The sequence below is a fragment of the Mus caroli genome, unplaced genomic scaffold (genome assembly GCF_978045245.1).
Source record: "Mus caroli unplaced genomic scaffold, Mus_caroli_1 scaffold_17, whole genome shotgun sequence".
Taxonomy (NCBI): Eukaryota; Metazoa; Chordata; class Mammalia; order Rodentia; family Muridae; genus Mus; species Mus caroli.
Window position 1 is genome coordinate 40,684,102 of NW_028227272.1, and position 12,120 is coordinate 40,696,221.

Sequence of the window (12,120 nt, forward strand, 5' to 3'; positions counted from 1 at the left end):
ATTATGGACTTTGAAAATTCCTCCTGGTTCAGGGGTTGAGTTTTCCTTCCCCATCGTCTGTGTCAGATGAACTGAAGCAGGCAAACTTGAGGAACTAATAGAAGGCTGGGGAGATGATGGGGATAAAGGCCAAGGGCCCCAGTTAGGGCTTGTGGTGTTTGAGATCCACTAATGTAGGTTTAAAACAATGCTCTCATCTACTTGATAAAAGTAGAAAGATAACGTCCAGCAATGCTTTATAGAGCTATTTCGTGGATGTGCCATTTGGTCAGGTGGGATTCCTTGAAAGATAGAATTACAGTAGCAGATTGCAGGCCCAGGGCCCCGTCTGACCCAGATTCTCCATTGTTAAAAGAGTGATTATAGCTCTGGAGGTGGGGGTTAGGTCTCAGGGCCTCCACCAGGAAGCACTTTTCTTAGCCATGGGGATATTGCATTACAGCTAATTACAGGCTGTCTGCTCAGATTTTTCTAATTACTTCATTTGTATTAGTCTTGATTTCTCAAGGAACCTGTACAGTTTTTTGGTAGCATCATGAGGACAAGGGTATGTGTCTCTTGTTTTTGCCTCCAAGCAGAGCTTCCTTCAGTACAGATATCCCAATAATGATCAATGAAAGTAGGCAGCCTATTGTGAGGTACCCTGAGTGAATTCGGATTATGGGTGAGTTCAAATCTAGATTTCACTTCTCACCAGCAATGGGATCTAGGCCATGCTGTCTAACCTCTCCACTCCAGGTCCCTCAACATCCCCATGGAACATTAATATGTCTCATCTAATAGGCACTTGAAGCAATGCTTGGTGTCTAAGAAGTATTCATTTCACCTCAGTAAGTATTTACATTAATTATACTGTCTAGTTTTATGTTAGCTTGCCACAAGCTGGAGTCATCAGAGAGAAGGGAGCCGAAATTGAGGAAATACCCCTGTGAGATCAGGGTATGTGAAAGCCTGCAGGACATCTTCTTAGAGATTGCTATGGGAGAGTACCATTCCTGTCTAGTGGTCCTGGGTTCTATAAGAAAGTAGGGTGAGCAATCCAATAAGCAACATTCCTCCATGTCGTCTGCATCAGCTCTTGCCTCCAGGTTCCTGCCCTGCTTGAATTCCTGTCCTGACTTCTGCCCATGATGAACAGTAATGTGGAAGAATAAGCGAAATAAATTGTTTCTTCCCCAAGTTGTTTTTGGTCATGGTGTATCACCACAGCAATATTAAACCTAAGTCATCAATTAAATGTTCTTTTTATTTTGTTTTCAGAGTTCAAGGGCTCCTCTGCACTCACAGTTGCCAGGTTTGAGTTTGAGGTGAGGAGGGATGGAGGCAGACAGGCCCAGATGCAGTTAAAGAACAGAGATTTTGGAGACCTCAACCCCACCCTGGCTTTACGTTGGATGAGTGAGTTTGCATAGAGGCCTGTGTCTTGGCACATGGCAGGTGTTGAGAGTTTCCAAGGCATACCTGACTACTTCTGTCACAATCTACCACTTTCTTACCCCAACTGGACAAATCCCAGCTGACTACCTGACTCCCAGACCTTGGTGACTCCTCCATCATAACTAAGATTGCCACTGAAGCCAGAGACTGAGGCTCTCACTACATCCATTGAAAGGGCTTTGAGAAAGGAAAAGTAAGCAAGAGCCAGACGTGGTGGCACACGCCTTTAATCCCAGCACTTGGGAGGCAGAGGCAGGTGGATTTCTGAGTTCAAGGCCAGCCTGGTCTACAAAGTAAGTTCCAGGACAGCCAGGGCTATACAGAGAAACCCTGTCTCAAAAAACCAAAAAAAAAAAAAAAAAAAAAAAAAAAGAAAGAAAGAGAAAAGAAAAGTAAGCAAGATAATTAGATGATGCTTAATTAGCAAATGGGGGAGGGGCTAATGGAAAAGTAGACCACAATCAAGAAGCTCCAAGCATAAGAATGAAATATTATCGATGGCTTGTGCCGGTTCCTGTATCTCAGATGCATGGGTTTATTTTGTTTTGCTTTTTCCCCAAACCTAGCATCACTCTGCCACACACTCCTCCCACTGTACTCTGTCTCACTGTACACTCGAATTGAGGGGACACCTGAATTAAAACCGCTGAGACCATTGGGCAGCTCCTTAGATACTAGCAGGATTAGAGGGCATTTGGGATGGAGCCTCTTCCTCATAATCAACAGCTTGTAAGATCAAGGGCTAAATCTGTACAGACTGTAATTAGTGGTCTTTGGCCCTGGCAGGAACAATGGCATACTTAACTGCTCCAAAAGTCTTTCATTGATAACCATCTAAATCTTGCTCCTGGGGCCCTAAACTTGATTTCAGATTATGTTCCTGCAAGCCAGCAAGAGGATTTCTGATAAAGAGAAAGAACATACCATTACTCTTTAAGAGTCAATTTGAATGTTCAGTCACCAGTGAGTGGAACTGTTCAAGAGGATTAAAAGGATTAGAAGGTTTGACCTTGTTGGTGTAGGTGTGACCTTTGGGGAGGGGAGGGGAAGTATGCCAATTGGGGTGGACTTGGAGGCTTCAAAATCCCATACCAGGCCAGTTTCTCTTCCTGTTGCTTGTGGATCAGGATGCAAAGCTCTCAATTACTGCTCTAGCAACTGCCTGCATGCCATCATTCTCCATACCGTGATGATAATGGACTACACCTCTGAAAATGTAAACACTTTAAACACTTTCTTTTATAAGAGTTGCCTTGGTCATGGTGTTCCTTCATAGCAACAGAACAGAGACTAAAACAATGGAGTAATATTCCTCTTGTCTACTCAGATCTTTGAAGGTGCCCCACTTTGCTTAAAAATACTCTGTGTTGTCTTCTTGAATTCTTTGGGAAGAGTACAGGTGGGAAGAAGCTAACAAGAACCAAGAATGTTTCCTGGTAACAAAACCATGAGCCAAAAATAAATCTTTCATTCTTCTACACTACCCCAAACACTCCTGAAATATCCTTTTCCACTGTGTTACACCTTCAATCTGTAATGCTTCCCAGAGTCCCTTGTGCCAAAGGCTTTTTCCTCAGCCTGTGGTGCATCTGTGAGGTAGTGAAAGCTTTGGGAGTTGGGCCTTGAGGAAGGAAGTTATGTCATTGTGAGTAAGCCCTTGAAGAGATGGATGGAACCACTGCAGGGTAGAGCAGTCTTGAGTTATTAATATACCTCCCCCATAATGGCCCACTCCTCTTAGACCCCACCTCATAAACTTCTCTCACTTCCCAGCAGCACCATGAGCTAGGAACATGAGCCTTTGCACAATATTACAGATCCAAAGTATAACAGAGCCAGAAGCTGATACTTGCCCTCACCCACCAGCCCACAAGAACCGTGGCTTCCTTACCCACCTGGACAAGAGCACTGATTCTTTGCATGTATTCCTCATCTCTGCCTGAGAATAAGCCATATGTATCCATCTTTTCACTTCTATTTGTCGTTGGCATTAGGCAAACACTTGGGCGGAAGCAGCTCCTTCTTTGCTGATACTTTCATCATACAGTCCCTGAATCCACCATACCACTCACTTCCATGCCTGTCCCATAATCTATGTTCTTTAACATTTACCCTGTTGTGGCCTGATTTGCCATCCCATGAGATGATGCATAGGAGCGTAGGAGACTAAGTGTGAGGATGAACACAGCCATCATGGCCCTACTGGGATTGACTTCATGCCACTGTGGTTGCTGCCTCTGCGTGTGCTTTCGTAGGATTTTGCTGCAGGTTCCTGCTCTGACTTTAGACATCCATGCTTCATCCACACAATCACCTATTTCTCTCTTCTTACCTGGTAGAAGTTGCTACCGTATAAATGTTCCTTGACCTGTATGAACCAGTCATCCACAATTATGTCAGTCAATCACAATTACGTGTCCCCATACTTTATATTATTTCTATTTGGATATAAATCTTCTAACTAGCTGTAAATTGCTGAAGTAACCTTTTTCTTTGTAGCAACCATGATGCAATGCTGCAAAGGAAGTTCGTGATGCCTGTTGATTGATTGACATGATAGAATGTGTTACTGCTCTTAAATTTGTTATGGCACAGAATCGGATAGCCTTAGCTGAGTCTCATAGCTGCCTAGTCAGTATAAGGAATTGGCTGTAGAGTTAAAAAGATCTTTTAATTATTATGACATTTTAAATTAACTATATACTTCCAGGTATGATTTTTTTAGTAGTATACATGATTATTATGCTAGATAGTATTTATATTTAAACATTTAGTAGTTTATGGATAAGAAAGAGACTATTTCCTAGCAAATACAAATTCATTTTTTAATTGTTCTTCCCTGTCAGCTTCACTGTTGGTAATTTCCCTGATGCAGTGTGCAATTTGACTAATTATCCTACACCAAGTTCAGATGTTTTAAAAGAAAGAGACCTTGTATTCAACCTTGGAACAGGTAGGAACCTCTTGTGCCAGGTCTTTCCTTCCTTCCCTAGGTGTGTATCCCACATCTTCCACTGGCTAACCTGGAGGATCTCCTATCTTCATTTTGATGTTTTATGAATTTCAGATTCAGAGAAGTAGAAAGGTAATACCACACTATTCGTACCTAAAATATTAGTCAATATTTGTTCTCTTCTCTTCATTCATTTGTTAAAGACTTAAAGTGTAAATATATTACAACATTTCATACTTTAAAAGGTCAGTAGAAATTTCCAAACATTATTTTTCTGTATGCTCTAGTTTGCATCTTGGATATCTTCTATAGATAAATGCTTTGGAAGCTAGCGTGTGGTAATATTTACTGGACAGTGATGGAACCTATAAGAGACACTTAGTGAACGAATATCAGGTCATATGAAATATGTCCCTGAAGGCTGTACTGGCCTTGAGCCTCCCCCTGCTATCCTAGGAGGAGGCTACAGTATGAGGTGGCAAGCCTTCTCTGACATAAGATCCCGCCATGATTTATTAGCAAGAAGGATAAGTGATAGCTCTGAAACTGTGAGCCCAGCTAAGCCTTTCTTCCTTTGACATTGCTTACGTCCTACATTTTGTTCCTCACAAGGAAAACCTGACTAACACCACTCTGCAAGCACATCACTCTTGTAATGCCTTATTGTTATATGACAACCTGGCTAAGGCTCTGATAACTAAATTACCACAAACTGTTTTTTCTCAAATAACAACATTTTCTTACAGTTTTGGAGACTGAAAGCATGAGGGGTGATCCTGGCAGGTTTGGTTTGTTCATAAGCCTTTTCCAGGGGCTTGCAGATACTGTGTGTGCTTTTCCTGTGTGTGCTCCTGTGCTAATAACTCTGTTGTCTCTCTGTGCCCAAATTCCCTCTTCTGAGAAGGATGCTAGACTGGTCAGACTAAGAGCATCCTTAATACTTTTTTATTTTAATTACCTCCCCCAGAGACTTATTTAAGTCATCTTCTAAAGTCCTACACCTTATGACAAAAGAATTTTGGTGGAACACTGCTCATTTAATAGTATACACTAACATTATTGCTAGTATTATTAGTGTCTGATCTGTATTTTATTTTTAATGTGCAGTTGCATCAATTTTATTAAATAAGGCACGTGAGATATATCTCTCCTAGGAAATATATGATTACAAACACAGTTTAAGTTATATACTAAATAGCACATTGGATTTAAAATTTATTTTTTATTTACTGTTATTGTATGTTTTTGTGCACAAAATAGCAAGCTTCCTTTTAGTACTTTCAGGCCTAGTAGGTCCCACCATCACCACTTCCCCTTTTGTATCTTCTAGCCACATCCCTGCCTAAAGTATGTGTATATAAAATTTGGAACACGATCCACACGTTAGCAAGACCATGAAATTTTAGTCCTTCTTAAGACTCACTTAATATTTTCCACATCCATCCATTTTCCTGAAAATCCATCATTTCATGTTTTCTTTATGGTTGAGTAGCAATCTGCTATGTATATGCACCATGCATTCACTATCCACCAGTTTATAAAGATCTAATCTGCTTCCATTTACTGGTTAATGTGACTAGAGCATCAAACCCTGATGAGCGAATGTTTCCATAGGTGGATATAAAGTCCTTCGGATGTATGCTCGGGAGTAGTATACTGAATACATATGTTGCTTCTACTTTAAAATAATTATTTTATTATTTTTATTTGTGCATGTACGTGTGCACGTGTGCACTCGTGCCGAAAGGGAACATCAGATCATTTGGAAACAGTTATAGGTGTTGGTGAGCCACCCAGTGTGGGTACTGGGATTTCAAACTCTCAACCTCTGATAGAATAGAGACCACTAATACTCTCTCACATACTAGTGTAAGGTCTGTATCAACTCCCATTAATTACTTGATTCATTTGTAGTGTTTGTGTTCTTCTTTTTTTCCTCTTCCTCTCTTGCTTAACTGCTATTTGAGAATAGTTGATTCTTTTCTGTGGCCTCATGGATAGATTGTTTTCCTCTTCAGTCTGAAGGATTCTTTGGAATAACTTTGGTAGCGCTTGCTTAGTTTTCATAAATTCCTTTAGTCTGTTTTTGTGTTGGAAGGTTTTGTTTTTCTGTTCAGTTATGACGGAGCGCTTACTGGATATAGTCGTGTAAGTTAGTGATTGCTGTCTTGCAGAACTTGAAGGCATCACTCCAAACCATCCTGCCTTTAAAGCTCCGATGGAAGGATCAGCTGTTCGGTTGAAAAATGCAACGTGTTGTTTCTCGTTGCCGCTTTCAATACACTCAGGGGAGATTCTTTTCTGGCCTTTTTTATGTGGCATTCTAAATGCCTCCTATATTTGGATCTGCATTTTTCTAACTGTGGAAAACTTTCTGTTATGATTCTTTTGAATGTCTTTTCTGTGCCACTAGAATGAGATTCTTCTCCCTCTTCGATATCTATTATCTGTTCTTTTCTGTGGGTCACCATGTCTGGGACTTCCCCCTGGTACCTTCTCATAGTTTTATGTTTCCTTCTTTTCATTGTTTCTCCGTGTCTTCTTCAGGCTTGGACATGCCGTACTCTTCTTGATCCAGTCTGGTGTTGAGACTTCCCACTGACCTACTATCTTTTTCATTCCCAGCATTCTGGACAGGTTTTCCTCCAGTACTTCTATCTGTAGGTTGAAGTCCTTTTCATACCTTATACCGCCTCCCTTATTTTATCCAGCTGTTCAAGTTCTCAATCAAGAGAAATTAATCATTCTTTTGAGTTCTCCATACATATGGGATTTTATCTAATTCACTCTCATTAGATGCCATTACTACAGGATTAGTAACTTGGGAAGGTGATGTTCTGCCTAGGTTTTCCCATCTTAAGTTATTGAGTTGGAGTGTTTGCAATCTGAGATTATTTTGTTCCTTGGGATTTATTATTATTTTTTTTGCCATCTACATTTTTTTCAGTTGAAGCATTTTTAATGTTTAAGAGAGAGTCAGATGTGGTAGAGTTAAGGTGCATAGTTTGAAAGATAGTTCTTCAGTTCAGTAGCTCAGGGTGCCTGGTGGGAATTCTATATTATTCCCTGAGTAGGATATTAATTATGAAAGCAACCACAGCTACTAGATATTACTGTCGTGCAAATATTGTACTAAACAATAAACACAGTGGCCTCTTTGCCTTTAATAGCTGTCGGAAGACAAAGAACACACTAAAACCAATGCTTGGATTTTCATAAATAATATTAGAATGTGTGAGAAGAATAGGGACACATAGTAGATACACTTTGAAGCGACAAAGAAATCAGAGGGGATAAAGGAGCTGGAAGGGAAGCATTGGGATAATATTAGGGTCCACAGATTTTTGAGATCATTAGCTATATGGGAGATAGCAATTAAGGAGTGAAAGGGGGAAAGGAATGAAGATGAAAGAGGAGAAGATGTAGAAACAAGAGCAGAAGTGTATGTGGTATGGGTGCAAGGCACTAACTGCTTTATAACTGACTTACTCAGCAGCCCTAAAACTCAATGTAACGACATAAAAACAAAAGCCAAAGCACCAGGAGACGCACATGCTCAAGCATGCAATCAAGTCTTAGTGAATGAGGGATACCTGCCGAATACTCACGGAGTGGACTGTTGGTACCGCTGTGCTGAGTTGAGAGGCGTGGTTCTCAGATCCTCTGGCTCCAGCAGCTGCACCTGATGCTTTGTGGGGCAGTGGGAGTGGGAGCCCTTGGCCCCTGCAACATCTGTATTGTATGCAGTTTTAGTGGGGAAGGAAGCAGGTATCTTAGTCTTTTCTTGGTAGTTGTTCTGGACCCCTGCCTACTCTGCCGCCTGTGGACTCTTCTGTCCGAGGCAAGCATAGTGTATGGGAGGGGCTGTGCTAAGCTCCATGACAGTTCCTACTGTTTTCCCCTAGGCTGCTTAACTTGAACCTGTGGTGCAGATTCCTGAAGGCTTACAACAGGGCTCTGGTTCTCAACTCTCCCATCTGCTTTTTTGTGGAGATCTTCCCTAGTTTAATAAATTTGTTTACAGACCTTCTCTCTTGCAGGATAAAATTTTACTGCGTAGTATTTCGACTGTGTTTTTCACTGAGTTTTAGTGGTGAGACTTCTAACTCACCATTGTATTGAGAAGGCCCATGTCCCTCAGTTAGGGTTTTGTTGCTGTGAAAAGACATCATGACCAAGACAACTGTTACAAAGGAAAACATTTAACTGGGGCCAGTTTGCAGTTTCAGAGGTTTAGTCCATTATTATCATGGCAGGAAGCATGGCAGCATCCAGGCAGACATGGTACTGGGGAAGAAGCTGTGAGTTCTACATCTTGATCCACACAGGCAGCAGAAGGAGATTATGTGTCACACTGGGTGTAGCTTAAGCATATATGAGACCTCAAAGCCCACCTCCACGGTGACACATCTACTCCAACAAGGCCACACCTCTTAAGAGTGCCTAAAGGCCAGACATTCAAACACATGAGTCTTTGGGGGGCCATACCTATTCACCACATCCCATTTCCCACTTTGGATGGGTTTGTCACAGAGGTAAGGGTAAGGATCAAGGAGCAGTAGCATATCCCACCAAAGGAAAGCTAAGTGCTGGGTTTCAAACTCATTTGAAAACCTGCTTCCTTGTCTGCTTGCTATTGCTCTTAGATCCAGTTTGGCTGTTTCTTTTAAATTGCATTGGGTGATGACTTCAGCCTCTTTAGTAAGGGTACAAGACTTTCTGAAGGCTTTGTTCTCATCCAGCCCTTCCCCAGAGACCCCACTTCCTCACACGCTGATGTCCCCTTGTGAACTTTGCCTGGACACAAACATTCAGCCCACTACAACATACAGTTTTGAATATGTTCAATAGTTACATGTAGGTATTATACTTTTAACCAAGTTCCTCTTTTCCTTCTTCACCCTTTTGTTCTCTAATATTTTTAGTTAAATTGTTTAAAAATAATTTCTGTTTATATCTTAATGGGTTTTCCAAGGTCTCACATAGAGGCAAATGCATACTTAAACTTTTGCTCCCTTTCTTTGTTCCCACGAAGGTCTCACCTCATTTTTCTTTTGATGAGATCTTATAAAGTTCACTCTGAATGAAACACTGGGCTCAACCTGGTTTTTATTTCATTTTCTCTTTTCTTGCTTTGTATTTTTAGATCAGGCTGGCCTTGAACCGACAGAGATGTGCCGGCTTCTGCCTTCTGAGTGCTGGGGCTAAAGATATAGACCACCATGCCTGGCTTCATTTTGATTTTATGTGCATGGTGTTTTGCTTTTATGTGTATCTGTGTGGCACTTGCATGCCTGGTGCCAGTGGAGGCCAGCTCAGGGAGTAAGGTCCCCTGGAACTCAAGTTAAAGACAGTTGTAAGCTACCATGTGGGTGCGGGGAATCAAACTCAGATCTTCCGGGTCTTAACCACTGAGCCATCTTTCCAGTCCCATCAACCTAATATTTTTTAAACAGTTATCCAGTTTTCTATTATTATATTCCTCTTTAATAGATACTTCAAAATCATTTTCTTTTTAACATCACTGGTATATATAATGCTCTAAAGAGTAGTTTTGGTCATGTGTTGAAGTAGAAGTTTCTGGATATGTCACATGATGCAGACTACTGGTATGCTCTGCTGTTACAGACTCACCTGGTGTCTTGCTAAGGCAAGACTCCTGGGAGGACACTGATGTTTGCAGAGAGTATAAATAGGACTCAACAGACAGTGACAGTGCACTTGCATTGGTAGCTTGGCAACACTTTGTTGGTCTCCCATCTTTGCTGATCTTCACTTCTTTGAGAGAGGTCTGCAGAGAAATCCTTCTGGCATCCTGGCTGATTCTGATGCCTGGCTGTTTCTGCTAGATCTTGTAACCACTGCTGATTTGTTTTTGATATCCTGATACTACTGATGTGGACTGCTGGTATCCTGACAAACAGAGATTGGAACTGCCTCAAAGAACTATTTCTAAACAGGTCCACATACCCTTGTGTTTACCATCTTTTCTTCCCTACCTTTGGGTCGTGGGCTAGAAGGGGGGGTGTCAAAACATTTGAAACCCGTTATTTAAGGTAGGTTTTTTTTTTTAAGTCTAAGCCTACAATGTGTTGTTTTTGTATTTGCTTCATTAAAGTTACAGAAGTGTGGTTTCTGGCAAAAAAAAAAAAAAGTAGGTGCCCTTGCACTTGGGGCATATTCAGAAATGAGATGTCATCTTGGTGAACTTTTCTTTTGGTGAATATGAAGGATCCTTTCCCATCTCTTTTGATTAGTTTTGGTTGAAAGTCTATTTTATTAGATTAGAATGGCTATTCCTGTTTGCTTCTTGGGTCTGTCTGCTTGGAAAACCTTTTTCCAGCCCTTTACTCTGAAGTAATGTCCATTTCTTTTCATGTTGAGGTGTGATTCTTGTATGCAACAGAATGTTAGATTCTCTTTTTGCAATCAGTCTGTTAGCCTATATCTTTGTATTGGGGGAATTGAGTCCGCTGCTGTTGAGATGTTGAGAGATATTAATGACCAGTAATTGTCAATTCCTGTTATTTTGATGTTGGTCATGATAGTGTGTGTGTGTTTCAAAACATGGGACACTCTAGAAAAAAAAAGTTCAGATTTTTATAAAACTATAACATTCTAAAATTAAGTCATGAAGATATAAACAACTTAAATCAATCTATAAAAAGCAATGAGAACAAAGCAATAAAAATAAAAAAGTCTTCCCACAAACAAAAACACAGAGAAGACAGATTTGTTGCTGAATCCTGCCAAACATTTGATGAAGAGATGACACCAATACCTCCCAAACTTCTACAAAGGAAAGGATGTTATGAAACTGATTCTATAAATGAAGCCAGAATTCTAATAACCAAACCAGATGAGGCTACAACAACTACCAAAATATTATAGACTAATTTTTTGGATAAAGATATTCATAGAAGTTCTCAATAAAATACTCACAAATCAAATTCAAGAACACATTGGAAATACTATACATTATGATCCAAGTTTGTTTCATCTCACAGATGCAAATATGGCTTAAAATATACAGATCACATCATTATCTTAATAGTTATCAAAAATGGCCTTAAAGTTCAACATAATAAAAATATCTCTAAAAAACTAGAATAAAAGGAACATTACAATGAAGACTATAAATGGCAGGTCCATAGCCAACATATTAAATGGAAGACTAAAAGAATTTTCTCAAAACTCAGGAGTAAGGCAAGCTGCCCACTCTTACCTACTTATTCAGTACAGTGTTTGCAGTGTTAGCTGGAGCCATAAGACAAGAAAAAGAAATCAAACTGATACAAGTAGGGAAGGAAGAGAGGTCAAACTATCCTTATTTGCAGACATGATTCGTTGTTGTTGTTGGGTTTTTTTAAAGATCCTAATAGCTACCAGAAAACTCTTCAACCCAATGAACACTTTCAACAATGTGGCAGGATACCATATCCACATATTAAATATTACTTAACCTTTCTATATACCAGTAGTGAACATAGTGAGAAAAAAGTTTCATTCACACTAGGAAGCATCCTTTAAGTTCAAAATCCACCGCCTTGTCTCTTTTCTAAATGAAGACGTAGCTTTCATGCTTCATTGATAAACTTACTTCTCTATGGAACAGAGGGGAATGCTTCACTCAGACTGAGCCTACGTCCTCTCCCAGGGACTGGAATCCTATTTGCCTTGTTTCTGTGTTCAAGAGAGTTTCTAGAAGGTTAGAACCAAGATCCCCAAGC